Source organism: Mauremys reevesii, linkage group 1 (assembly GCF_016161935.1).
Source record: "Mauremys reevesii isolate NIE-2019 linkage group 1, ASM1616193v1, whole genome shotgun sequence".
Classification (NCBI taxonomy): Eukaryota; Metazoa; Chordata; order Testudines; family Geoemydidae; genus Mauremys; species Mauremys reevesii.
The window spans coordinates 104,840,327-104,868,305 of NC_052623.1; the positions used below are offsets into that span (position 1 = coordinate 104,840,327).

The window sequence follows — 27,979 nt, forward strand, 5'->3', positions numbered from 1 at the left end:
ACCTTGGCGGGCCAGGTGGTTTGTTTACCTGCCACGTCTGCAGGTTTGGCCGATTGCGGCTCCCACTGGCTACAGTTCACCACTCCAGGCCAATGGGGGCTGCGGGAAGTGGCACAGGCCGAGGGATGTGCTGGCCACAGCTTCCCACAGCTCCCATTGGCCTGGAGCAGCGAACCGCGGCCAGTGGGAGCTGCGATTGGCTGAACCTGCAGACGCGGCAGGTAAACAAACCTCCCGGCCTGCCAGGGTGCTTACCCTGGTGGGCCACAGGCCTAAGGTTGCCAATCCCTGGTCTAGGTTTGCTTAGTCCTGCCTCAACACAGAGGGATACACTTGATCACTTCTTGAGGTCCCTTCCAGCCTGTGGTGGGGTGGTCACCCACTCCTGCCTGGAAGGGCTTAAGACAGCCCTGGAGAGGGCTGGGGCAGGGAGAAAAGCTGGGCTGATTGGGAAAAGTGGAGCACAAAGGGTCAGGAGGCCTGTGAATGGGTGCAGGACTTGCTACGCTTGCGAGCGGGTGGGGCATTTACTACAGGACTGTCCCTATCAGGGTGGGGGCAGGGCACCACAGCCACAGCAGGGACAAGGAGAGGAACCCAGATGGTGGCTGACTTGTTGGGCCTGTGGGTGATCGGGCCACATGTGGAGGAGATGCCCAGGCCCAACACAAGAGGTCCACGTTGGTCCTGGTAAGGGGACGGGACCCCAAAGGGACAATAGGAAGTCCCGGGAAGCCCAGAGGCGGGAAGCCTGCTGGGGCTGCTGGGAACTGGGCCATCTAAAGAGGCACTGCCCCCTCAGAGGGACTGAGGGGCGACAGGAGGAGGTGCCTGTGGGCCCGGTGGGACCAAATGTGGCCGAGGTGGTGGCTGGGATGGAAGGGACCCTGCGAGAGGCTGGGACCCAGATCGTCGCCACTCCAGTTATGGAGAGAGAGACCCAGGCCGAGTGGGCCCTGCAAGAGGCTGGGGCCCAGGTGGGCTACGTCCAAGAAAGTAAATGGACCCAGACCCTAAGGGAAGAGGGCCTGGGGGACCAGGATCTCCAGGCACAGCTCGAGGCTGCAGAGCAGGCCTGCCGGCAGGCAGAAGCACATACCTGGGAGATGGCCCGCGTCTGGGAGGCTGCGGAGTGGAAGTATGCGAGCCTGGAGGAGCGACCCTGGACAGCAACTCCCGGCCATGAGGCCCCCCCCCCCTACTCCCCAAGGGTGGGGATTTTGAGGGGGCGGGCGTGTAGCGGGGTGATCACCCACTCCTGCCTGGAAGGGCTTAAGACAGCCCTGGAGAGGGCTGGGGCAGGGGGAATAGCTGGGCCGATTGAGGAAACAGCCTCAGCTGTGGCCATGCCCCAAACAGACCCAGCTGGCCCTATAAAGGCCAGGGAAGCCAGGAGCAGAGACAATTTCTCTCTGCCTTCAGAGAGAGAGGGGCCTGGCTGCTGGGAAGCTCAGGGTGCCTAGAGTGAGGCAGGGCTGGGGAAAGGCCAGAGGGGCTGGGGAGCTCCAGGCTGGCAACTCCCCAGGCTGCAGCAACCTCATCCCCCAGACTTGTCCAAGGCCCCGTAGAGATATTGGGTTGCAGAGGAAGGCAGCAGGTCCAAAACCCCCTTGCCTGTGATGAGTGGCTTATACTGCAGTCTGCCCTAGGGAGCGGGGGCTAGTTGGTGACTGGCAGTAGCCTATGACTGAGATGAGGTGGGGATGGGGGGGGGGGTTCCCTCGGGGAGGGGAGATCTTGAGACTGAGGGGTGTATGGCAGGGGGCAGCACCCCAGATAAAGGGGCACTGGAGTCCAGGGAGAGACACAGGGGCCAAGCGGCAGCGGGACAATGGCCGACAGGGGGCACTCTGGAGGCTGGAAGCTAATTCCCTGAGACAACCAGCAGGAGGCGCTGCCTGGTGAGTCCCACACAGTTACACAGCCCTACATTTCTTTGATTCTATACATAATGTGTGTGACAGAGAATGGAACCAACTCAACTGTTCCTTAATAAACCAGAGCTATTACAGTAGTTGCTCTAAGACTAGAATCAAAATAGCATAGTAAAATCCTAAAGCTTCAGGTTTTTAATCTTAAAAGTCCCATTCTATCAGCCCATTCTTATGGTATTCATATTTTTGCTCTGTTCTGGCTTTCTTTATTTCATCAGGCAATGCAATTTTGTTCCTAAGTAAGGGATTTATCCCATTCTCACTGCAGTTAATGGCAAAAATTCAACAGACTTCAATAGTTCCAGAACTGGGTATTAGCTCATCCAGCAAGTGCATGAATTTAAGCATGTGAATAGCCCCACTGAAACAAATGGGGCTACTTTCATGCATAACTCTATGCATATGCTTCAGTGCTTTGCTTGATCAGGGACTGTGCAGGTACAGTTAGGGGAAAAGAGGACAAGCAAAAATAGAGATTCTTTAAACTTTCAAGGAATCCTGATACACTACAGCAGTGTAGTTCCTTTAAATCTTAAATAAATTGTTCACATACATATTTGGATTTGAAGCCTACTCTGATTGATTAGTAGGTACCATTAGACAAATGAATCACTGTGTCTAATCAGACGATATAAAATTAGTCATAAAATGAGTTTATAATTTGAACAAACTCTGAGTGCCATCATCAAAAGTTAATTAAGTTCTAGACTTCCTTCTTGAATTGGCAACAAGGGGCTTTTCCATTCCTTCATTTAGCCGAGGGGAAAAAAAAATCACAGTCTTCTAATATACATAATTTTATTGTATATAGACACAATTAATACACCTTCAATTTTTTTCTTCGTGTCTAAATGCTACATTGCTGATATAAAAACTTTAAAAGGACACTATTACATTAACAATAATATCAGTACAGTTTCTTACCTGTATTACTAACACAACCTCAAATTATTGAAACTGATTGCTGTTTTTCACATATTTTTAACCCGAATTTCTCTGTTTTAAGCCTATATTTATTTCTCACCACTTATACTGTTTATTTTTTGCACTTGGACAATGAAAATAGACTAATAGTTTCCCTTTTGCTTATAATCTATTTCTGGTCAGTTCACATCCATAAACAAAATACTGTGATGTTTTGGGTTGCCAGTCACACAGAACAATGTCTTAGTCCAAGCAAACATCTGTTTACTTTGGAAGGCAGGGAGGAAGGAAAGGATGAGAGATTTAAAACAAAACTAGGCTTATGGATCTAAATTACCGAAAAATTAGGTCAGATTCTGCCCTCAAATATACATATACTGTTTCTGCTGACTTCACCTCAAGTGGTGTGGGCAGAATTTGGCCCAGCATTCTTAAAAACATAAAGATGGAAAGAAGTGAATTATTTTCCATTTTTTTCTTTTAGAAAAAAAAATGCAGACCTTATATTGTAAGACTGACTTCAAGATGTTCTAAACTTTCAGATAAATAAGATATATTTACTGTAGAGAGATGTTTGCAGAAGATTATAATTTAGAGATGCTGCCTCAGAAGGGACAGTGTTGTGAGTGTGCAAATTGGGAGATGTGCCTTGGAGGTGGGGTTTGAGAATACCACATGGCTGTGTGTGGCAGTTTACCAGAGACACTCTCCAGTTTGTTTTATTCCTCTCTCATTCACTGGTTTGGTTTGTTATTTAATGAACCCCAAGGTTGTTACATTTACCTCATTGACCAAAACAGCTGTGAGGTTTGTATAGATGCATACTACTCCACAGTATGTGCTTTTAAGAGTCATTTTGCTCTGTTAGGGTATATTTGGATATGTAAAAAACAGTTATCTACTTCCCATAACTGTTGTTCTTAGAGATGTGTTGCTCATGTCCATTCGAAGTAGGTGTGTGTGAGCTGTGTGCAGAGTTGTTGGAAGGTTTTTTTCCCCTAACGGTACCAGTCAGGCTGGCTGTAGAACCCCCTGGAGTCACACCTTCATGGTGGTGTATATGGGTCCCTGCTCTTCAGTTTCTTCTTGCCAGATACTCTGACATAAAAGTGGTAAAAAACAAGGGTGCTGTCATGGTAGGGGTCTACTACAGACCACCTACCCAGGAAGAAGAGGTGGATGAGGCTTTTTTTAAACAACTAACAAAATCATCTAAAGCACATGACTTGGTGATGATGGGGGACTTCGATTAATCAGACATCTGTTGGGGAAAATAACACAGCAGGGCACAGATTATCCAACAAGTTCTTGAAATGTATTGGAGACATTTTTTTTTATTTCAGAAGGTGGAGAAAGCTACTAGGGGAGAGGCTGTTCTAGATTTGATTTTGACAAATAGGGAGGAACTGGTTGAGAATTTGAAAGTGGAAGACAGCTTGGGTGAAAGTGATCATGAAATGATCATTTATGATTCTAAGGAATAGTAGGAGGGAGAACAGCGAAATAAAGACAACAGATTTCAAGAAGGCAGACTTTAGCAAACTCAGGGAGTTGATAGGTAAGATCCCATGGGAAGAAAGTCTAAGGGGAAAAACAACTGAAGACAGTTGGCAGTTTTTCCAGAGACACATTATTAAGGGCACAAGAACAAACTATCCCACTGCATAGGAAAGATAGAAAGTATGGCAAGAGACCACCCTGAGATCACCTTCAATGATCTAAAAATCAAAAAAGAGTCCTACAAAAAGTGGAAACTAGGTCAAATTACAAAGAATAAAGATAAACAAATAACACAAGTAGGTAGGGACAAAATTAGAAAGGCCAAGGCAAAAAATGAGATCAAACTAGCGAGAGACATAAAGGGTAACAAGAAAACATTCTTCAAATACATTAGAAGAAAGAGGAAGACCAAGGACAGGGTAGGATTATTAATCAATAAGGGAGGAAAAATAACAGAAAATGTGGAAATGGCAGAGGTGCTTAATAACTTCTTTGTTTCGGTTTCACCAAGACGGTTGGTGGTGATTGGACGTCTAACATAGTGAATGCCAATGAAAATTAGGTAGGATCAGAGGCTAAAATAGAAAAGAATAAGTTAAGAATTACTTAGACAAATTAGATGTCTTCAAGTCACCAGGGCCTGATGAAATGCACCCTAGAATACTGAAGGAGCTGACTGAGGATATATCTGAGCCATTAGCGATTATCTCTGAAAAGTCATGGAAGACTAGAGAGATTCCAGAAGACTGGAAAAGGGCAAGTATAGTGCCAATCTACAGAAAGGGAAATAAAGACAACCCAGGGAATTACAGACCAGTCAGCTTAACTTCTGTACCTGGAAAGATAATGGAGCAAATAATTAAGCAATCAATTTGCAAACATCTAGAAGATATTAAGGCGATAAGAAACAATCAGCATGGATTTGTCAAGAACAAACCATGTTAAACCAACCTGATAGCTTTCTCTGACAGGGTAACAAGCCTTGTGGATGGGGAGAAGCAGTAGACGTGGTATATTTTGACTTTAGTAAAGCTTTTGATATTGTCTCGCATTACCTTCTCATAAACAAACTATGGAAATGCAACTTAGATGGAGCACTATAAGGTGGGCGCAAAACTGGTTGGAAAACCATTCCAAGAGAGTAGTTATCAGTGGTTCAGAGTCATGCTGGAAGGGCATAACAAGTGGGGTCCCGCGGGGATCAATTCTGGGTCCAGTTCTGTTCAATATCTTCATTAATGATTTAGATAATGGCATACAGAGTACACTTAAAAGTTTTCAGACAATACCAAGCTGGAAGAGGTTGCAAGTGCTTTGGAGGATAGAATTAAAATTCAAAATGATCTGGACAAACTGGAGAAATGGTCTGAAGTAAATAGGATTAAATTCAATAAGGACAAATGCAAAGTACTCCATTTAGGAAGGAACAATCAAACAAACACAAACAAAATGGAAAATGACTGCCTAGGAAGGAGTACTGCAGAAAGGAATCTGGGGGTCATAGTGGACCACAAGCTAATTATGAGTTAACGGTGTAACCCTGTTGCAAAAAAAAGCTAACATCATTCTGGGATGTATTAGCAAGTATTGTAAGCAAGACACGAGAAGTAATTCTTCTGCTCTACTCTGCTCTGATTAGGCCTCAACTAAAGTATTGTGTCCAGTTCTGGGTGCTACATTTCAGGAAGGATGTCGATAAATTGGAGAAAGTCCAGAGGAGAGCAACAAAAATTATTAAAGGTCTTGAAACATGACCTATGAGGGAAGATTGAAAAAATTGGGTTTGTTTAGTCTGGAAAAGAGAAGACTGAGAGGGGACATAACAGTTTTCACGCACATAAAAGGTTGTTACAAGGAGGAGGGAGAAGAATTGTTCTTAACCTTTGAGTATAGGACAAGAAGCAAGGGGCTTAAATTGCAGCAAGGGAGACTTACGCTGGACATTAGGAAAAACTTCCTAACTGTCAGGGTGGTTAAGTGGTGGAATAAATTGCCTAGGGACGTTGTAGAATCTCCATCACTGGAGATTTTTAAGAGCAGGTTAGACAAACACCTGTCTGGAATAGTCTAGATAATACTTAGTCCTGCCATGAGTGTTGGGGACTGAATTAGATGCCCTCTCGAGGTCCCTTCCAGTCCTATGATTCTATGATTCTGATTGGTGCATCACCCCCAGGCACATCTTCAAAAGTTTTGCTTGGGAGCTGAATACTGCCTCACCGAGCTGTGGCCCTGGTTGGAAGAGGGCTGTGGAGGCCTTCGCCTGTTATTCCTACCCTACTTCCTACTGTAATCTTGTCTTGGCTGAGAGGGCTAAAAGTGTGGCAGGGACTGAAAATTAAAATGCTTCCTCTGTGGGGCTGGCGTATGGAGCCCCTGGGATTTTAAAGTTGCTCTGAAGTTGGAGCCCCCTAGTGGAATAGACCTTACGGCCGAAGAGGTCCAGCCTTTTTGCCTCCTTAGATTTGGATGCAGGTCCCTGATGCCCTGGTCTTTCTTTTGTTTTCGTTACTGCCACAACCAGTGTTCCCGGATTAGGGTGGGTGAAAAGGTATTTGTACCTCTTGGAGGGTACAAAGTACTTCCTTTCCACCCCCTTGGCCATGAGGGGAAGGGAGGCAGAAGTTTGCCATGGGGTCTTGGTGGTATTCTGGATGGTCTTGATCAAAGGTAAGGCCACCCTTGAAGGACCCTCGGGTGTCAGAATGGGATCCGTTTCTTCTGATGCCTCGAACACCTGGAGGCCTAGATTTTATGCTACCCTTCTGAGTAGTTCTTGGTGGGCTCTCTTGTCCATGATTGGCAAAGTGGCAGATAAGTCCACTACTGCCTCATCTGGGGAGGAAGTGGATGATGCCTTTAGCGGCACTGGGTCCTCCTAACCCTCCAAATCATGGAGGTCTTCCTGCACTGATACCTCCTGTGTGGAGGCAGGTATGGTACCAGCCCCCATCTCAGCACCGAGCTCAATGTTGGCCTCACTTACGGCCTCTGTGCCGGCTTGGATGCTGGGCTCTGATCCTCGCGGAGGTTCTTGCACCATGGAGGATGACCGGGATCCTCCAGAAAGGCCACTGCGTGGGCAACTGCCATTGTGGTGGGCAGGGAATCATGGAAAACTTGCTGCCTGTCCTCTTGCCTCAAATGGTGACGAGAGTGGTGCCAGCTCCATTTGGAGATGTACGATTCCAGCTCTGACCCCGAAGATGAGTCTGATCTTGGTGACCATGGCGGTGCTGAGCAGGACGGTGCTGTAGTGCAGCGTCAAGGGGAGGCCGACTGGTGCTGCATCATGGCCAGTTTGCCCTTAGAAAGCATGGCTCCTCTGTGTGGTGCCAATGCTGCCGGTTCCGGGGACTGTGGGGCCATCATTGCTATGAGGTCTCTGGTGGCCTCAAACACGTCCGTGGTGGATGGAAGATCCAACTCCTGGCATGGGATGCACTCAGTGGGTACCTTCATGCTCCACTGCTCTCACTGTGGGTGAATGCCCTCTCTCAGCTCTCTTCTGCTCTTTGTGCGGCACCAGTGAGTGTGAGGAAGTCGCAGAGCTCATCTTTGGGGATTGGCAGTGCCATGGGGTCTCTAGACCCAGAGTCCTTTGTTGGCACCTCAGCCTCCCTCACTGAGGCTTGTGTGCTCTACACAGAAGTGCTGGGCTTTGGACCTGACATGGGCTGTGCCGACTGGGGATGAAGAGCCGACTCCATAAGGAGAAGTTTCAACCTAAAGTCCTCTCCTTCTCGGGTCTTGGGTGGAAGCCTCTACAGAATTTACACTTGTCAGTCTGGTGGGCTTCCCCCAAGCACTTTAAGCAGGAGTTGTGAGGGTCTCCCCTGGGCATAGGCTTCTTGCAGGACCCACACAGTTTGAAGCCTTGAGACCGAGGCATGCCCCAGTCCCTGGGAGGGGAGGAAAATGTGGGAGGAAAAATCCCCACAGAAACTATCTAACTATCTTATACTAAGAACACTAACTAACTAACTCTAATTAAACTATTTTCAGGTACAAATAGGAAAGTCCACTAGGGGATTGCTTGCTGTAGCAAGAGAGGGAAGAAGCAGTTCCAACAACCATCACAAGCTATAAGAAGGAACTGAAGAGGCGGTGGGTTGGCAAGAACCCATTTACACCGCCATGAAGGCACAACTCCAGGGGGCTCCACAGTTGACCCAATCGGTACCACTAGGGGAAAACCTTCCAATGACTGTGCATATGGTGAGCACACATCTACTTGGAATCAACATAAGCAAGCACTCAAAGAATAAATTGTGCACTAAATATTCCTATATATTCCCCCTTTACCTCCAACAACTCGATTGATTTACTGTATTTTAATTAAATGACATTTTCACTGAGTAATTACTTGCCTTATTTTTTTTAAGTAAAAATTTTTGAGACCTGCAAAAAAGCATTCAAAACCAACTAACATGGCTTTTTCATTAATAAAATTTTAACAGAGGTCAAATCAATTTGCATTAGAACTCAATAGCTCAGTGTTAATTTTGAAAACTGAGTTTTAAAAACTCAAACTAGAATCTGTTTTGTTCCCCTGGTCACTATGTAGAGAAAGGACCTTCCACCAAGGGATCCTTTGCTTCTCAGCAAAATCCCCCAGAGAAGATAATACAGCCCAGTGTTCTATTATCTTTTCTGCTGCCACCCCCATTTCCTGCTGGCATCTTAGGGAATATCTACACTGCAGCTGGGCAATGTGATTCTCAATGCAGGTAGACAGTTCTTACTGCCAAGAGCTTTTAACATAGAATTCAGTCACGAAGGTCATTTTAATGAAATAGCATGATGTCAAATTGTTACTGTATACAGCCCCAGCACTGCCAACCATAAATGTTCAAAAATCATGATGATTCAGGCCCCAGAAAATCCTGAGATTGACTTGAAACCATCAGATTTTTTTTTTAAAAAAAAATATAGACTGGGGGTTCTTTTTATTTGCCTGTTGGTTTTTGAGCTTTCAGTGTGCACTCTAGTCACATTTTCAAGCTCTCCTCTACAGTCATATGGAGAAAACCAGGCACTTTCAAACTAAGTTTAAAAAGGTGAGATTTTCCCATTATCAGAGGATTCCAGGGCTTGGGGTGGGGGTGGGGGAGAAAATATTGCAAGACTCTCATGAGAAATCATGAGAGTTAGTAGCTCTGCAGATCTACTTTATTTGTGTAAAAAAAATGTCTGTTTAATTTCTCTAACAGATTGAAAGGTTCCATGGACAAAGGGCACTCACTCAATTTTCTTTAAGGTAACACCAGGGTGTGTCTGGTGGAACACACAGCATGCATAACTCATTGGAGATCATGTGCACCTATGCAGTACACCCATGCATTACTGACTCATAAAAAATGAAAATTACCAGCGCCACAAAATGAAAACAAAATCAAAATAATGGATTTAGTGTCCCTAAATGTTGTCAGATTGGGAGTTCACAGCTGTAGTTCTCTATTTAACCACAGAAATGCAGCACAAACAGTGGCAGCACAAGCAGTGCTGGATTAAGGCCAAGGCACTATTTGGCACCTTACAAAAGTAATTTCTAGCCATCATCGTAGCAAGGGGAAACTTTAAAATAAACCCTGAGTGTAACTGATGCAGTGAATGATTCCTGACCCTGCAGACACCCTGAGACAAAATCTCTGGGAGATGTAAGTATAAACTGAACCATGCATTTCAATGTGTTGTTAACTCCAACAGCCACCTGCAGAGGGCAACCTGCGAACAGCACCCCAGAAGAGGCATCTAGGTACAGAGAGATGAAAATTGTGAAGCAGGCTCACCACTCCCACTCAACCATGCAAGTACATCCCAGCTATAAGGGTAAGAGTCAATACTGGGAGCTCCCCACTGCTGCTCTGAGGGAAGAGAGGGCTCTACAGGCAGTCTTGGTGGGCAGGGAAAGAATCCCATGCCACTCTCCCTCCAAGGGGACAGTAGGACCACAGCACAGGAGCACGACCATGATGTAGGTATGGCACCATAGGGAGCTCTATGTCATGGTATATCTAGGGCCACAGAGTGCATTAGTTTGGCCTTGAGTGAAAGCTTCCACATGTTAGGCTATCAGCTTGCTTAAAACTTGAGATGGTGGGATCATTTCAAGGGAGGGAAGGATATTTCAGTCTCCATGTTCACTCAGTCCTTGACCTGAATATAATAGTATAATAGGTCACAGAAGGCTAAGCCTTCCCTAACCCAAGCCGTGGCCCTGTCCACACTTCACCCCGAGGCCCCGCTCTCACTCATCCTCTCCCCTGAAGTTCAGGGCTTGGCCAGCTGGCACTTGGGGATGGTTCTGGAGTCAGGCTGGTGCTTGGGCCAGCCAGCAGCCCAGGGGTGGGGGCAGCTGGGGTGGGTGGGCCGGGGCTCTTCTGGCCATAGTGCGGGGAACAGCTCAGGGCTCGGGGGCCAGGGGCGGAGGGGGGGAGAGGCAGAAGAGGTAGGGTAGGGGTGGGTCCTCAGGTGGAAGGGGCTAGCCTCCCTGAAGTGGGGGTTCATGCACCGCCTATGCCTGAGTGTCATGACTGAAAGCAAGGGTGCAAGTCAGTGCCTATTGTGTGACAGAGTTTTTCTTTCACAAACCAAATGTGCTTGTTTTATAGTAGTGGGTAGCACTACTGAAGGCAATAGGAATATTTGCGTGAGTAAGGCAAGCTGAATTTGCCCCTTCATTTGCACACAGGTTCATAGATTATAAGGACAGAAAGAACCATTGTAATCATCTAATCTGACCTCCTGTGTAGGTCATAGGTCTTTGCTGAATTAATTCCTATCTTTTGGAAAAAACATCCAATCTTGATGTAAAGAGTGCCGGTGATAGAGAATCCACAGCAACCCTTGCTAAGCTTTTCCAATGGTTAATTGCCCTCACTGTTACAAATTTGCCTCTTATTTCTAGTCTGAATTTGTCTAGATTCAGCTTTCAGCCATTGGATCTTGTTATAGTTTTCCTGGTAGATTGAAGAGCACATTATCAAATTTCTGGTACCTACAAAGGTATCTGTTTACTAGGAACTAGAGACAAGCAACTTGTTTTTGCATATACTGAATTGCCAACTCTAGCAATTTTACTACAAGTTTCATAATATTAGAAGTTGGTCTTCAAGCTCCAGCTCCTGGAGGCAAGTGGTTACTGGAAAATTTGAGTTTTAATTAAATAATAAGCTTCTGGCCTTCATGGAGAAAATGCCTGAAAATGCAACCTAAATGCTCAGGAACCACAAGACAAAAAGGACCCAAGATTTAAAAAAAAAATCTTATGAATTTTGTGTAATAACTCATGATTTTTGAATGCTTGACCTTGACAATACTGTATACATCATCATCAAATGGCCACAACCTTCAGTCACCTCCAATTCAGGTCAGATTTGGATTAGTAATTTATAGCTGAAAATCACTGGAGCCTATTACCAAACTCTCTAGAGAAGGAAACCCTCACTTCAATCTATGTAAAATTCTCAAGAAAATGATTAGTAAATTTCATCTCTAATTGACGGGCTAGTGATTCATCAAGAAACAATGCAGCAGCTAACAAGAAATTTAGGCAAGATCTAACAATAACCGAAATTCAATAAAAAAAAATTCCAGTTGATACTAAGTGAAGTCATTAATGCAAATCATGATGCTAAAATTAACCAAAAAAATACAGAATGTTATAAGCCTTTTTGTGGCAACACATATTATCAACATTTCTGCTAATGCTTCTTAGGAGAATCAGCATAAATCTAATTCTTGGTCAACAAACAGCACATCACACCTTCTTTTTCATGCAACTTGTTGCCAGAATTCATTTTATAGCATCAGAGTGAAATTTTTAGTATTTAAATAAGTAGTGACAATAGTAAATAAGTAATTTTCTGCACATCGTGCTTGTTTTTTTTTTTTTTGGTTTGCATCAGACTCGTATTCAAGTTTTATAACTCCTACTTGCCATATTGTTACTTCCCTTTTCAGTATAATGAGAAATACAACTAAAGAGAAAATAATCTACTGTTCCATTTTCTAATCAGTTTCCAATTTTAAAACCAACAACAACATATGGACAAAACAGGAGAAACTCCAAGAATGATATCTGCTGAGCAAAATGTTAAAACAATGTAGTTCTTTTTCTTTTAAATTCTGTATGGGTTACATATACATTTATTACAATGCAGCACTCTGCTCCATTTCAATAATAAATAATATTTAGTACTAATGACGTATTTGTCATTCTTATATCACTAATTGGTAAGCATTATTATCCCCATTTTACTGCTGGGGGAAACAGAACACAGGCAAGGGAAAAATTAAGCATAAGAACCCGGTGTGGAAGTGAAATGGTAAGGACCCCTCTTCAGATTATGAAATATCTGGTAAGCAAATACTACACAAGTTCACTCAACATGATGCAGCTAAACTTACTTTTCTTGCCCGCTCTTCTGTTTACATCACATCTTCCTTTCTCAGGACTCTCCCCTACTTTCCTTCTCATTCTGGTCAAACTCTTTAACATCATGTTTAATGCTCTGCACAGTGTTTGAAGGTATTGCAGCTCCCACAGTCCTCCAGGCCTGGATGAGACAAGTAGCTAGGGCTGCAGCTGCAGGGAACCCCATTGCGGGAGTTGAAGGGGATGTTTGCCCCAAGTAGAGGATGACATGCTTCATTAGCCACAGACATGCCCTGGGACTGTAAACTTGGAAACCAGCCCTATCAACTCTATGGCAGAGATGCTTTCTAAAAACACGATTAAAGTTTTTAAGGGTTTTGTTTTGCACTGTAATCTGTCCGGTTTACTTTCTAGCATGTAATGATATTTACCAACAGAAAACCCACACCCTGAATTAAAAGATTACACAGCTAATAATGGATATAAAATTAAAAATCCCAGTCTTGGACATGGGGCTAGGTGGGAACAAGCTGGAGGCCAATGATTAGCGGAAAAGGCACCACATACAGGATTACTGAGCACAAAGAATTCTTCAGTCTCCCTAATCCTTCCCACAGTCAAATAAGTAAATGCAGATCTTGCTGATTTGCAGGTATGGGATGGGGAGCATGATCAGGACTTACCACTATCAGTAACATTTTCACTATACAAAGAAATAACCTCAATATTTACTTACAGTAGGAGATCTGGTCCATTGTGGACCTTTATAATAATTTTCTAAAGTAGGGTGACCAGACATCCCGATTTTATCGGGACTGTCCCGATATTTGCTTGTTTGTCCCGTGTCCCGACCAATGTTAGGTCGGGACACGGGACAAACAAGCAAAGGCTCCGGAGCCCAAAGGGCTCGTGCCCTCCCCTGCCCCGACTCCGCCCCCTCCTTCCCCCATTGGATCCTTCCCCAAATTCTCACCCCCATCCCCGCCCCCTCACTGCCCCATTGTCTCCCTCCCCAAATCCCCGCCTCTTTCCAAGCATGCCATGCCCAGGAGACTCAGGGGAGTGCGGGGCTGGGGTGAGTGTGAGTCTGGCCTGGCCCCGAGCAGGCAGGACTCGGGCGCGGTACCTGGAGGGAGAGTAGGGGGGCGGCCCGTGGGGCTAGGTGGCGGCTGTTCTCCCCACCTGGGCAGGGGACTCGGGAGCAGCCGCTGCTGCAGCTCCCACTGCTGCGGGGGGAGGAAGTGGGCAAGCACGTGGCGCTCGGCGGCTGCGGCTTTGGTGCCCGGGCCCGAACCCCCCGAGCCCGGGCCTGCTGCGGGGCAGCGCGCACACTGCGCTCAGCCCCTGGCCAGTCGCGTCTGGGTGATCTGGTCACCCTATTCTAAAGTGACAAAATGGTCTTGTTCATAGGGAATTTACTCCACAGAGGGGCGAGGAAGCCAGCTTAGCTTTCCTCAAGAGAAAAGGAAGAGTGTGTGTGTGTGTGTGTGTGTGTGTGTGTTGGGAGGGTATTAAGAGAAGCAGTTTTTTGAAGGGTTGGAAGGGAGGCAGAGGCTGACATGAACATCACTGATGTGGGCACATGGATGAAGAGTTATGAGGTCAATAGTCTGAGTGAAGGGATGTTTAGAGTGTATATTTGAATAAATAAAATAACTGTAATTGTGCAAATTAGACACTCTCAGCCAATCAGAGTACAGGGATTTGTATAAAAGAGAAAACACACCATATGCAGTGCATCACTGAGCATTCTCATTCTGTTCTTGCAAAGCCCTTACCCACATACTTAACTTCAAACACGTGGGATCACACATGTGCTTAAGTGTTTTGCTGTATTGGGTCCAGATTGCTCAGCATCCTGTGGGAATGAGTTCCATAAGATTTACCATATGTATCAATATCAGTAACTGTAAAACACTATATTCTGGCTAGCTGAAACCATTCCTTTTCAGTATAAAACATATTAATTCTACATTACTAACATAGCGTGTCATGTAAATTTGATTCCTCACTGGAATGCTTTGTTATTAGACAGCTGCATTGTGCAAGTATAAGATCTTACCTCTGGCTGATGCATTTAGAGATCGTTCAGAAATCTAACTGTAGATAGACCAACTTAAAATGAGTATTAGTCAAAAAATGTTATCCAGTTTCTCAGACTTGCGATGAACCATAGCTCTATTAGCAGGTCTCCACTAGTTTTCATAAAAGTATTTCCCAAATTCAAAATGTGAAAATTAGCAGGATCAACACAGTGGTTAAAACTGACTGTAATACAGCTCTTCCTATTATGCAACTTTGGAAATAAAATTTACCAAACATATAATAGGTTAAAATAATCTATTTTGAAAGCCTTTAGATACTTTCCCTCCTATACAGACAGTTTTAGCTAGGATGTAAACATGATTAACTGATTGCTCAGTGAATCTCCATACTGTACAATACGTTCACTGAATTACTGGAGCAAAACATTTATATGCTGACGCATTTTATGAGATGCTCGATACTTAAGTATGCTGAAAAAATAAAAACAAAATATGCCATTGTTGGACTTCTTTTCTTATGCTCATCTATGCCACTTAGATGACGAATGCAAAGCTGAAAGACTGATAGTTCTTATCAAAAAAATTAAAATCTTGGGGTTCCCAGAAGTGTGGATTAACTCTTGCTGACCTGCTGTCTGATGAATCATTCTCTAGCTGACAGAAGTTTTCAGCAGCAAAGGTGTAAAGAACATGCCACAAATAAAATGCTTTGGCTGTGGGACCTTGCTCTAAATGATATTCTGGCCTTCATGTACTGCTAACCACAACACTTAGGGAATGTTCATTAAATTTAATATTTTTACTTACATGTTAATATTAGACACCTGTTGGGAGGCCCTGAACAGTGCCAGTTTCATTCAACAATATAATTGCAAATGTCACATTTCCTCAAACCAGATCTGCAACAGCCAATTTTTTCTTCTTGTCATTTTTTCCTCACATGCCCCAAGGACTAGTTTCCTCTCAGTCAGTGACCTATATTATGGCAGGCTTGCTGCCACAGCTGCAAAGAATACCTTTTAATGTAGTGTCAACCCTCCGCATACTGAGCTCTAGTCTCTGGCTGTTATTTCTCAAGTGAAGTTTCTTGGAACCCTCCAGTCTCTCATGAAAGAATCCATGTCTAAGATTCTTATTGCCAGGGACAATTGCTCTTCTTCATTAAGAAAATAATTCAGTTAAATTTTATCAGTTTCATCTGAAAGATGGCTCACTCACACATGTGTGTGCATGCGCATGAGGAATTTTTTTTTCTTCCAATCCAGGGACTTACAGCAGAGAGGCAGGCATTCTACTGCCACTACTGTAATGTAGTGAACAGGCCTGCAGATCAATGTAGGGGCCACTGGGAATCCCGTTTCTCCCAGAGAATGCCCACAGACACTCTACTTCATGTTGCCATGGAGACATGCACCTTTGAACTACATCCAAAGTGGGAGGGCATCTCCCTTTATGATCTCTCTGCAGCCTTTCTACCCTGCAGCAGAACAATGACTATTTCACTGTGTTCAGAACCTTCTACATATAAAGCATTTGGGTTTGAATGATTCAGAATGTGCTAGAACAGTGTTTCCCAAACTTGGGACGCCGCTTGTGTAGGGAAAGCCCCTAGCAGTCCGGGCTGGTTTGTTTACCTGCCCCATCTGCAGGTCCGGCCGATTGTGGCTCCCACTGGCCGCGGTTCGCTGCTCCAGTCCAATGGGAGCTGCTGGAAGCGGTGGCCAGTATGTCCCTCGGCCCGTGCTGCTTCCAGCAGCTCCCATTGGCCTGGAGCAGCGAACCGCGGCCTCTGGGAGCTGTGATCGGCTGGACCTGCAGACGGGGCAGGTAAACAAACAAGCCCGGCCCGCCAGGGGCTTTCCCTACGCAAGCAGTGTCCCAAGTTCGGGAAACACTGTGCTAGAACATCAAGATTAAGAGTCTACTCATAAGTCCAAAAATAGAAAGGGCCTGATTCTCCACAATGGTATTCTAGATTTACACTGCTGTAACTCCACTGATTTCAATGGATTCACACTGGTGTAAGATGGATTAATACAGTGGAGAATCAGGCCCAAAAGGTTTTACCATCCAGGCAAGGAATATTTCTGTATTTCTAAAGATACAGACCTTCAGACCTTCACCTCATTATATGTTGCTGTCTGCTGTTTACAAAGTCTGACAATTTCTGTCTGACAGAGTACTGCAAAATAAAGATTGTTAACACTGCTACATTGTAGATGAGGGTTCTCTGGACATCTTCTAAACTACTTGAGGATGCCAATCATCTTCATGAATTTTTTGAAAGGATATAAAAGCAGACTCCACAATGAACCACACATTGCTATTATCTTCTGTATCTACAGTATATACACATGGCTTATATCCAGTCACATTGTGTACAGAAAACAGCAGTAATTGCTGTGACAACTTGCATTTGCCTGCTGAAATGTGACTGTGGTATTCCCAATAAGCCAGATATAATGCCTATAATCCCTGTCTCCATATAGCCTTTGGAAAATTATATTTCCAGGGTAAGAGCAGAGAGTGCACTGATATTTAATATTTAACAGTATTTTTAAACTATTTTTGTCTATAAAAATATGGTTTAAGATGATTACTTTTTTGTGCTGTACATCTGAGTTTCTGCTTCAAATGGTATTACTATGAATGAAAAAGGATCTCAAGATTTGGCTCAATAACTATAAAGGTACAAGTTGAATAAGTGATGAGTCTTAAGATGGCAAGAACAAAGTCCTTTCAGAATGTATTTAAAACAGTGATCCACTTTTCTTAATTTATGTTTGGCACCCAAATATTACAGCAACTGGTATCCCACAAATACCTTACATAGATTGACATGAAGGTATGACACAGCTGGTGTCAAAAGTCCTGTGAATTATAAGCATTGCTGATGCTTAATATCCATCCCCACCACGAGAGTTGTAATTATAGTATAGAAAAGAATACTGTGTTTGTGTCCACTCATTTCTCACCTCAGAAAGAAATTACCCATTCCTAGAATTCAAATCTGTCCTGACCTCTCAGAAGCTCTGAAAAAACTAACAATCATCTTTCCAGGTTAATCACTCAAATGTTAGTTAACCTGAGAGGAAAGGTAGTGATGCAGTCTTCAGTCAAACAGGGTGAGTTAATTAAACAAAATGTGCAAGTTCCTGCTTGCTCCAGTTTACCAGTTCCAGATAATGTGTAAATAAATATATCAAACTATTATTCATTTAGCATAAGTCTAGATCAAAGACCTGTTTGCAATTGCCTCAAGTTACCAAAACTGTGTCTCTGTGTGTGTAACCTGGGACATTGTCTTATAAATTTTAAAAAATTGATTATCAAGAAGTTATATTTTAATGAAAAGTCACTGGCCCTGATTCTGCACTAGATCCTCAGGGGTGGACCTCTTTGCTCAGGTGGCACTCCATTAACTTCAATGGGACTCTGCATGGATGCACAGCTCTGCCCATGCTGATGAAAATTGCAGGATCAAGGCCAATATGCATTGTAAAATCAGAAAAAGGAAATAGTATCCTTTGGATTGTGACAGGTGAAGTCCAAAAGAGGATTGGTTAATGTTTTAGAAGACAGACGTAATGTTTTTCAGCTAGCTCAGACAATCTATGTTGTTATACTGTGTTCATCGCCATAGTAATGGGAGGTAGTTATGAGAGGCTAAGAGCAATTAAGTTTCAAGGAAATGTAAAGTAATACTACTGTTTTTAACATTGTCCCCTAGGTAACCAACTTCACAGAAGAACATAGCAGAACTCCCCAGGATCCCAAACATGGTGTGTAATTATTAACATAACTGATTTTCTGTTGTAACTCACTTTATGTTAAAAGTTTTATTTAAGAAACCAAAAAGTGTCTGCAATAGTTAATTTTTGGCGGGGCGAAGAAGGGGAGAAATGTATTTGACATTTCAGAGAGAATAGAACTCATCAGCCATTAGGCAGGTAAAAATGGAGTAAATGACAGTCTGGTTACTGGCTGTGGATAAGAAGAGAGCCATATGGCAGCTACTCCCACGAGGCACCAGTAGAAACCTGACAGTACATTCAGTGAAATGACCTGAAGCTAACAGGTATCTTCTCAAAGTCCCATTGCTTCTGATCCTGCCATGTTAGGTGCAGCAAGTCAATAACTCAAACAGCACATTAGCAGAAAGAACAGACAATTTATTTACAGAATTTCAGGATGTTCTGATCATATTTCTCTGCATTTTAGTAATGTTTTTACCTGATTTCTAACACTACTGGAAACCAAAGAGAATCTCTCTGGTTGAGATATAAAATGTTAGTATTCTTATTCTTGAAACTGAACAACATTCTAACCTTTCATCCATATTAGAAACAATAATAACTAACATGATCACTGTAGAAAGCCTCATTAAAGAAACAACAACCCAGATGAATAATTAAACACTACATTATACAATATTGCAGGAATTAACATTGACAAATGACTACTTTTTCAGAGATCCATAAAATTCTGTGACTTTATCATAACCTAAGTTCTTTGGGGCATAGAATTTGTCTTCTTGTCTATAAAGCACCTAACACCATTTATAATGGATACATTAAAATTTAAAATACAGTAAATGGCTTCCAGTGATTGAGAACTGTTGACAGATTTGTATTCCTCACAAAAATGTTATGTAAATATTTATGTTTGGTTTTTCTCATCTGGTCTCTGTTCCTCTGTTAACCCTTTCTATGCCACTCATTACATGTTCAAGGAATGCACCTTAGAAATTTGGATGTTAATCCATGCTTATGGTAGTGTAACTCAGTGAACAATTATGCCCACATAAATGCATACAGAATCTTACATTTAGGCTTGCGTGCATAGTTACTGTGATTGAGCACCAAAATAAATATTTACACATACATTGTTTGCATATTTCTGAAAAACAATCCCACAATGCACAATATTCCACAGGTATGGTGGAAGTGTCTATCTTTCTGCTTCATCAGAACTCCAGGGTATCTCCCCGGGCACTAAATGGCGTGGGCCTTTTGTTATCAATTACGCTGTCTTCAACTTCCCACCATCATTGTTTCTTCTAACTTTCTTTTATGATGTTTAATCTAATGCCTGGCCTTCTGTAAGGATTGTTATTTCACTTGGCCTCGGTTATCATTTCTAATCTCTTTTCAAGCCTTTCATCACTGGTACTTTTCTTTCCCTCCTACCTTACATTTATCACAGCCAGGAACTCAAATTACCTCTGGTTATCATTATCAACGTTATTTCCCACTCCTTGCCTCCTGTTACCACCACTCAGAACATCACACAGTTTTGCCACTGCTAATCCCTTACTTGGTCTTCATTTATCATTTGAATCTTTCCCAGCTTTCAGTTACCACCATTAATTTGCTCACCTGTTGCTCTTCTGTCTCCTGGCCTCATGTTATTGCCATTAGTGTTTTGACTCTTTTACTATTATCACCACTACATCTTCCTTTATAAAACATTGTTATTTATAAATCAGAGAACATTACAAGACAAAAAAGTCAACAAAAGCCATCAATAATAATACAGAACAAACATAACTGTAAAGCTCAGTTGTAGCCAAGAAGCCTAGGTCAGATGTTCAGTAATAATTTAATATCCTAACAAAATAATCATCTCAGTCAGTCCTCCCTTCGGGAGGGATGAGGGGTCAGATGTTCTGGAACAAGAGCCTAAAGAAAGTAATTGACTTCTAGGCTAACTTCACATATTATAGTCCAAAATGGTTCAAATGCTATTTAACTGCTGTCTACCTACATTATTACTAGTTTTAAATAAATCCACCAAGTAAATTCCACATGCTTAATTTTAACTGGACTTAGTTGAAAAGCAGAAAAAATATCCTCTAATCTGAAAATAAGAGCAATGAGGCCACAGTTCATCAATTCCCACTGATTAACGTGGGAGCTGAGGGTGCTCAAAATCTCACAGGATCAGGTTCTAGCTCTAGGAGAAAAATTAGATAGACACCATATAAATTACATATAACCGAGATATATACACAGATATAGAATATTATGCGTGCACGCATGTACGTTTTCTCTTATATAATGTAATATATATACTATGTAGAACCAAACAGTGTCTGTGCTCAGATGATATAAAATCGGTATATGCAGTGATTTAAAGCAGCTATGGATTTGGCACATAACATCCCTACAACCAAAAACGTTGTTTGTTTGCCTAAGCACCTCCAACTAAAGCAAACACAACACATAGAACACTCTGCCTTCTCACACTGTTTAAGTCCACACGTTAACTTGGAGCTCTGGAATAGGAGAATAGTTCAATGATAGACAGCTGCAGACTGAATAAGTGTATGTACGGTTATGTGCAGAGAGCGGGAGCCGGAGATGGTACTGTCTGAGTGCATGAAGTGGTTTGTGGACATTTCTTTATATACTGTTGGTGAATAGCACGTATTTTGGAGGTAGTCAGGTGAATGATGTTATTATTGTTTCCATGGGGCCGGATGCGCTGCATCCGAGGGTGCTAAAGGAGTTGGCTGATGAGATTGCAGAGCCATTGGCCATTATCTTTGAAAAATCATGGCGATCGGGGGAGGTCCCGGATGACAGTCATGTGAGTTATCCCACCAAGTCTCTGTTATTCCAATTACATCATAATTCCTTGACTGTGCCAGGACTTCTAGTTCTCCCTGCTTGTTCCCCAGGCTTCTTGCATTTGTGTATAGGCATGTAAGATAACTCACTGATTGTCCTGGTGTCCCAGTATGGGGCTGGAGCCCTCCCCTCTTGCACTCCCCTACTTGTGCTTTCTCCCGATATCCCACTTCCCCACTTACCTCGGGGCTTTGGTCTCCTTCCCCCGGTGAACCTAGTTTAAAGCCCTCCTCACTAGGTCACCCTCCTGGGTCTCCCTCCAGTCTGTCCCATGCACTGCCAAGACTTTGGTGGATTGCATCTCTAGTGACCCTTCGGCTTCTACAAAGTCCTCCATTAGCTGCACCGCATCTGACAATGTCCCAGGGCAGTACCGTAATACCCCTTCTCTGCCTTGTATTGGTAATATTTTTATAAATTGTTTTGTCACAATTGCCTCAGCCACTTAGACCCCTGACTGTTCTTACAGGTGGAGCCACTTCCAACAGCAGCGTCACCTCTCATGCTTCACCACTGTCCGGGCTCTGGTCTCGTTGGGGTAGGTCTTGGATCTAAACTGCTGGTGGTGGATTTCCTCGGAAATGTCCAAATAGTCCAAAATGACAAACTTTACTCGTTTATAGTACTTAGCCTATAAGTCCATGTTATGGTAGGTTGCCCATACCAGACCTGTCAAATATGGGGCCAAAATCAAACCCCACTGTTCTGAGGGCCACTGAGATTCTAGTGCCACCCTCTCTACTGTAACTAAAAAGGCCTCAGGATCATCATCATCTGGCCCCATCTTGGTTATCTTCACAGGCACTTTGGGCCTCCCCTTCTGTGTAAATGTGACCCACTGAGACTTCCTGGGGACATAGGGACAGCATTATCTGTTGAATCATTTCCTTGTGAAACTGCTGCTGCTGGGTCATCAGTTCCATCAGCAGCTGTTGCATGGTTTGAACTTGGTGTTGGGTGGTCCAATGCTGCACCAACTGCTGCTGGAACTGCTGTTGCTGTTCCGTCTCTGCTAGCCATTTACACCACTGCTCTGGTTCCAGCTCAGAGCTTCTGAGCTCTATCCTTTTCTGTGGCCTTACACACACCCACTTGTATCAGGCATAGTTATGCCCACAGACTCCATTACTTGTGGTGGGTGTCTCCACACCCGAGTCCCCATTAGACCACGATTTGAGCTGCTTAGCGAGTCATCCGCCTGTATGTGGCACAGAAAGGATTCTCCAAACTAAACAAAGACAGAAATGCCCTTTTCCCTCTCCTTCCCTTGAAGTAGGGAGAATCAGAGTAAAAGAAAAAAGACAAGGAGGGCAGTCTCTTAGGTGGTCTTTGGTCACCCCTTTGGAGTTCGGCTTGTCTGCTGATTATAGTGTCCCTGATCAGGGTTAGGGTCTGTCTGCAGCCCCTCCTTTTCATCATCCCGGCTTTATACCTGCGCTATGCAGTCTCAGGTGTGGCAAGGTCTGTGACCGTTATCGTGGTTGTCTTCTTCTTTGCTGGTATTTCCCTGTAGCCAGGAGTCTCGGAGGTAAAGCAGTCTTTCCCTAGTCACCATCCCTTCCTGTGGCAGGCTTTCACTTTTTAAGCTTCCTCCCTCCAGGAAGAGGAAGCCTTATAGGTGAGTTTGGTTAGTGCTGGCTGAGCCCAGAAGAGCTTGTTACCCTCCTCTCTACTGGAGTGAGGGTGTGCCCCTCACAAGGGACTGGTTAGATCCCTGGAAAATCTTGGAATTTAAGAGTTTTAAAAAGTAAAATGTGGCTATTGTGTCAGTCTTTAGCTATGAGTTATATTTCATGTAAGGGATGAAGATTCTGCAATCTGCTGCTGTTCCACTGCTTAACACTGGAGAACTTGGTACATATTTTGGCTTTTTGGACAATAAGTTGAAGTGACTTGAAGATCATTGGCAAGGGGCAAATGTACATTCTAGATCTTGCCCCTCTTTACACATTATTGTATATTTTTGCATTCATATTATACATATAGAAACACATACTGTATATATATATATATGTTATATACATAAAAATATCAATTACATGTGGCAAATATTTCTAAGGCTTTAGTAAGTATCATTTAGAAACAGATTTGTGAGCTAGAGCATGTTTCAAACATATTTTCAACAAACTGATCTATAGCTCTAAGGTTGTAATTAAAAGCCATGTTTGATATCTGAATTTAACTGACACACATATATATATGGCTTGACGCTGGTGTACACTGCCATTCTGGTTTGAACAAAGTTAATTGAAACGATTCCCTCAAAGGGAAATTTTTTGACAGAAGTGAGTAAACAGCTTGGATTCCAGTCCCCTTCAGTCACTCTGATTATGTGGTATAGCAGATAGTGACTTTGAATCTAAACTGCCACTAAAGATCAAATCTCAAGGTTAAAAATAAGAGAGAAATGGATATTTGATGTTTTTCCCATGACAAAAAAAAAGTGCATGCAGAATATTAATTTAGTTATATCTGAGCCAATTTGCAGAATGAGTAAGCAATGCTGGTGATGGCATTTATCCTGAAGAGGTATAAAGGTGGCATGTAAACCCAACTGGTGACTAAACAGATTGCTTTCCTCAGGTGGCAAAACACAAGACACAAAAAACCCACAAGACAACTAACCAAACATATCAAAAACCCAACACCACCAGCATTGATGGACTAAAGACCTGTGCTGAAGAGGGTTCATTGAATCCTACTCAGACTAAAGAAGTGTAGATTCAAACAAGAGAGTTCTTCATCCTGACATGGGCTGCTCATTCACAAAAGGGCTTAACAGTGTGTTAACACAGTTTGTTGCATTTAATTACCTTCATTTTTTATTAAACCAAAGGTGAAATACTGGTTGTAATGTTTGGGTGCATGAGCTGGTAGAAAGTCTTTACCTCAGCTCCAACTGAACTGGTTCAATATACAATGTTTTCTTTCCACTGTAAACAGGAACTTACCTGCACTGAGTTTGTCCTCCTTGCTCTGCCCCAAAATTCAGTGCCTTCTACTCAGAAACTACCCATAAGCCCCTACTGGAAGCAGGAACAATGAGTTCAGGGGGTTTGGGGTAATTTGCAAATAGAATCGTAGGACTGGAAGGGACCTTGAGAAATCATCTAGTCCAGTCCCCTGCCTTCATGCCATAGGAAGCACTGTATTTTGGGACAGAATTAGGAAGACATGCTGGATGCTTATGATTCCTATCTGTTATGTCTCAAGTGCCTCAATCATCCCAGAAAGCACCTGTGACACAAAATTAGAGATGCCCTGTAATAATTTATGAATACTGTATATCTTTCTGGTCACTGGGATGTTTACCATGTGAATATATTAGTTTAATTTAATAGGGAGCTGTTAGGAAAAACAAGCAGAAAGAAAACAGAATAGCTCAAGATAAGCCACTTCCCCAGAAACATTTGAGGGGGTTAAGAGGCAAGACCAGAACTGTTACCTTTAAAGTTTTTAACTCCTCCCCTGCCAATCTACAAAACTAGTTTTGTCCAGAAGGACCAAAGGCCTGGAAGCCAGAAGATCAAAAAGACTACAACAGTTTAAAAAGGAACTCTTTCTCAAGATGGGGAGTTGTTTGGAGGAGCACCAAACCAAGATGTAGGCACCTGTTGAAGTGTTTGAAGAATTTAGGCCTGCCTGAGTTACCATCAAGGGATGGGAAGAGAGATGTGCATAGGATTTTTTAAAAAAAATACTTTTTCTTTAAATGTTTTGTTCCTACTGTTAAAATAAACAATATTTTTGTTTGAGGAGGCTGCCTGGTCTCTGTATTCACCAATGGTCACAGACTCCTGAAGGGCAGAACCACAGACTCCAAACCCAGTTGGACTTGCTGGGTAACTAAGGTTTATTCACAAGGTAATGTAGCCAGAGGCCCGCTTCAAAAGCAGGAGAAGCACATGATTCCATCCCAGGGAAGGTAAAAACATGAGGCCTGGTGCACTCAGTGAAACCATGAAGGGGGCAGAGGTGCAGCTAGCCTTGTAACTATGACGGTCACTTGGTACAACAGCAATAGATAATTCTAAAAGGTTTTGTCAAAAACAGCATATGCTGCACTCTTGCAAAGGCAAGCAATGCAATAAACTATTTCATGCAATCAGCACCCTTGTAATGGTTTTCTAAAGCCCTGATCCTGCAAGTCATCTTGCATGGATGCAGGAGCCTGCCTGCATGGAAAATTGGCCTGTGTTCACCTTGGCTACAGTCAGGGTCAGCTCCAGGCACCAGTGCAGGAAGCAGGTGCTTGGGGCGGCACGTCCGGGTCTTCGGTGGCAATTTGGCGGCGGGTCCCTCGGTCCCTCTTGGAGGGAAGGACCGGCCGCCGAATTGCCGCCAAAGAATGAAGCGGTGCAGTAGAGCTGCCACCGAAGTGCCGCCAATCGCAGCTTCATTTTTTTTTTTCCCCTTTCGCTGCTTGGGGTGGCAAAAAAGCTGGAGACGGCCCTGGCTACAGTCATACCACAGTGTCTTCATTGTTCTAGCCCAGGGGTCAGCAACCTCTGGCACGCAGCTCGCCAGGGTAAGCACCCTGGCGGGCTGGGCCAGTTTGTTTACTTGCCGCATCTGCAGGTTCGGCCGATCGCGGCTCCCACTGGCCGCAGTTCGCCGCTCCAGGCCAATGGGGGCTGCAGGAAGCAGCGCAGGTTGAGGGATGTGCTTACCCTGGCGAGCCGTGTGCCAGAGGTTGCCGACCCCTGTTCTAGCCTTTTTGGTTAACAGACATCTCTTAGGATAACCTTGGTTACACAGTTATTAAAATAGAATAATCAGAAATGACAAGATATTAGACAAACTGTCAATTTTCACAGTTTTTTTTAAATTAATTCAGAATTTGATCTTAAAGTTTGAAGAAAGAAAAAAATCTATATTATCTCAATTATGATTGGTTCGAGAAACAGAATTATACTGAATTAATGCCGCTGATTTCAAGATCCAAGGAGACAACAAATTTAAAAAAAATTAAATACAATAATAAGGCAGTAAAATATCAACTGTGTTTAGCAAGTAGCAGTTATTCACAACACTTCAGCAACAGCAAATCTTTCAGTGGATTTAGCAGTTCTCCCCAGCATACATATCCTAAACACCATATGCTGTGAAGTACTTTTTAAGAAACCTTCATGCAGACTTTATGTTAGAACATTTTCATTAGACAGATGTCTCCATCTACAGCTGAAGTACTGGAGCAAGTTAGCCAACCTGCATTTTCTACTTTTGTTCTGACAATAAATCAGAAATAAGCTTTGAAGTGGGCCTCTACATCACTGACTTTTAATTACCTGTGTCCTGCTTGTGGAATACAGCTATTCACAATGTACACTTTTGTTTTTACTCATCAAATGGAGAGCAGGAGGTAGCTCCAAAATCGCACATGGTTTAACAACTAGACATCTGGGGTTTAAAATAAAACATTTTTCTCCATGTGCACACTTGCATAATCTCACAAAGGCTATTCTAAGGATGGGATTTGCCCCCAAACTATTTTGACATGTCATCTCAGACACTTTTGATGTTATGCAGTAAATGCTTCACTACACATGCAACTGAAACTGCTGTAACCACCATTTTCAACCTGGGCGGGGACAGGGGGTTCAGAGTAAATCTTAGAATTCTTAGCCTTTTACTGAAATATATTGTTCACATCAACCCTCAGTCAGGGTGGTCACACAGCACTAATTTCTGAAAGGTCAATGGGAGTTACATGTGCTAAAGCTTCTCTCTAGGTCTGACCCATAATGGGTACCCTTCCCTAGCCTACTAGCACTTGGGATAGAATGAGGAATGGCAACAAATAAGTAGGAAGAAAGGTGAGGGAATAGGCACCTACTGTACTCTCACGGGGTTAATGTTTCTTATTTCCTTAATGGACAAATCATTTGGCATTCCTTGAGTCCCATTCAAAATATCTGTGAACTGCTGGGAACCACTCCATGTTTTGGTTCAAAATATGTTTGGTTCACATGGTATGTGATGAAGATGAAATCATCCTAACACATGAAACAACATTTCTTTATAACTCTATTAGGTATTGTAATCCACCTAGTTTCAAATGTTTTGAAAGGTATTTTTTTTAAAATAACTGGTCCCCTAACTCAGCACTGCACACTTGAAACATTACATCCCTTCCCCAAATGCACCTCCATTCAGTGACCACATGACTTCCATGATGGAATCTGCAGGTCAGGAGATATATATCATTCTTCATCCTCCATCAGGGAGTCAGCAGAGGACCCACACTTCAGGCTTTTTCCTCTGGACGCCCACTGGCCAAAAAAAAAGCATTGATATGAGAGGAATATACGGCAGCTATTCTAGAGTTCATTAGATAACTCTTGGAGCTGAAAGGAAGTGCCATCTTTTACCTGGCAGAACCAGGGCTTTATAACAGAAAACGCTGCCTGGAATGCATTTCCTGAAATGTTATTTGATACAGTAACTAGACCACTGAAATAACCAACCACTGGATGTCACTGTTACTCCACACCAATAAAGCAAATACAACTCTGAGATAACCACTAGCCATGTGGTGACTAACTGTCCAGTTCTAACTGCCTT

The 27,979-nt window shown here is 43.2% G+C and overlaps 1 protein-coding gene and 1 long non-coding RNA gene across 4 annotated transcripts in view; one reads left to right on the top strand and one right to left on the bottom strand.

The window, feature by feature from the left end:
* Positions 1-27,979, bottom strand: part of FGF14 (fibroblast growth factor 14) — a 684,378-nt gene that overhangs the window by 78,512 nt on the left and 577,887 nt on the right. The gene's annotated exons all lie outside the window — the stretch shown is intronic.
* LOC120400025 lies at positions 597-18,552 on the top strand. Its single transcript, XR_005595472.1, has 4 exons — positions 597-690; positions 8,364-8,576; positions 10,068-10,190; positions 18,514-18,552. It is a non-coding gene; the product is annotated as an uncharacterized LOC120400025 (long non-coding RNA).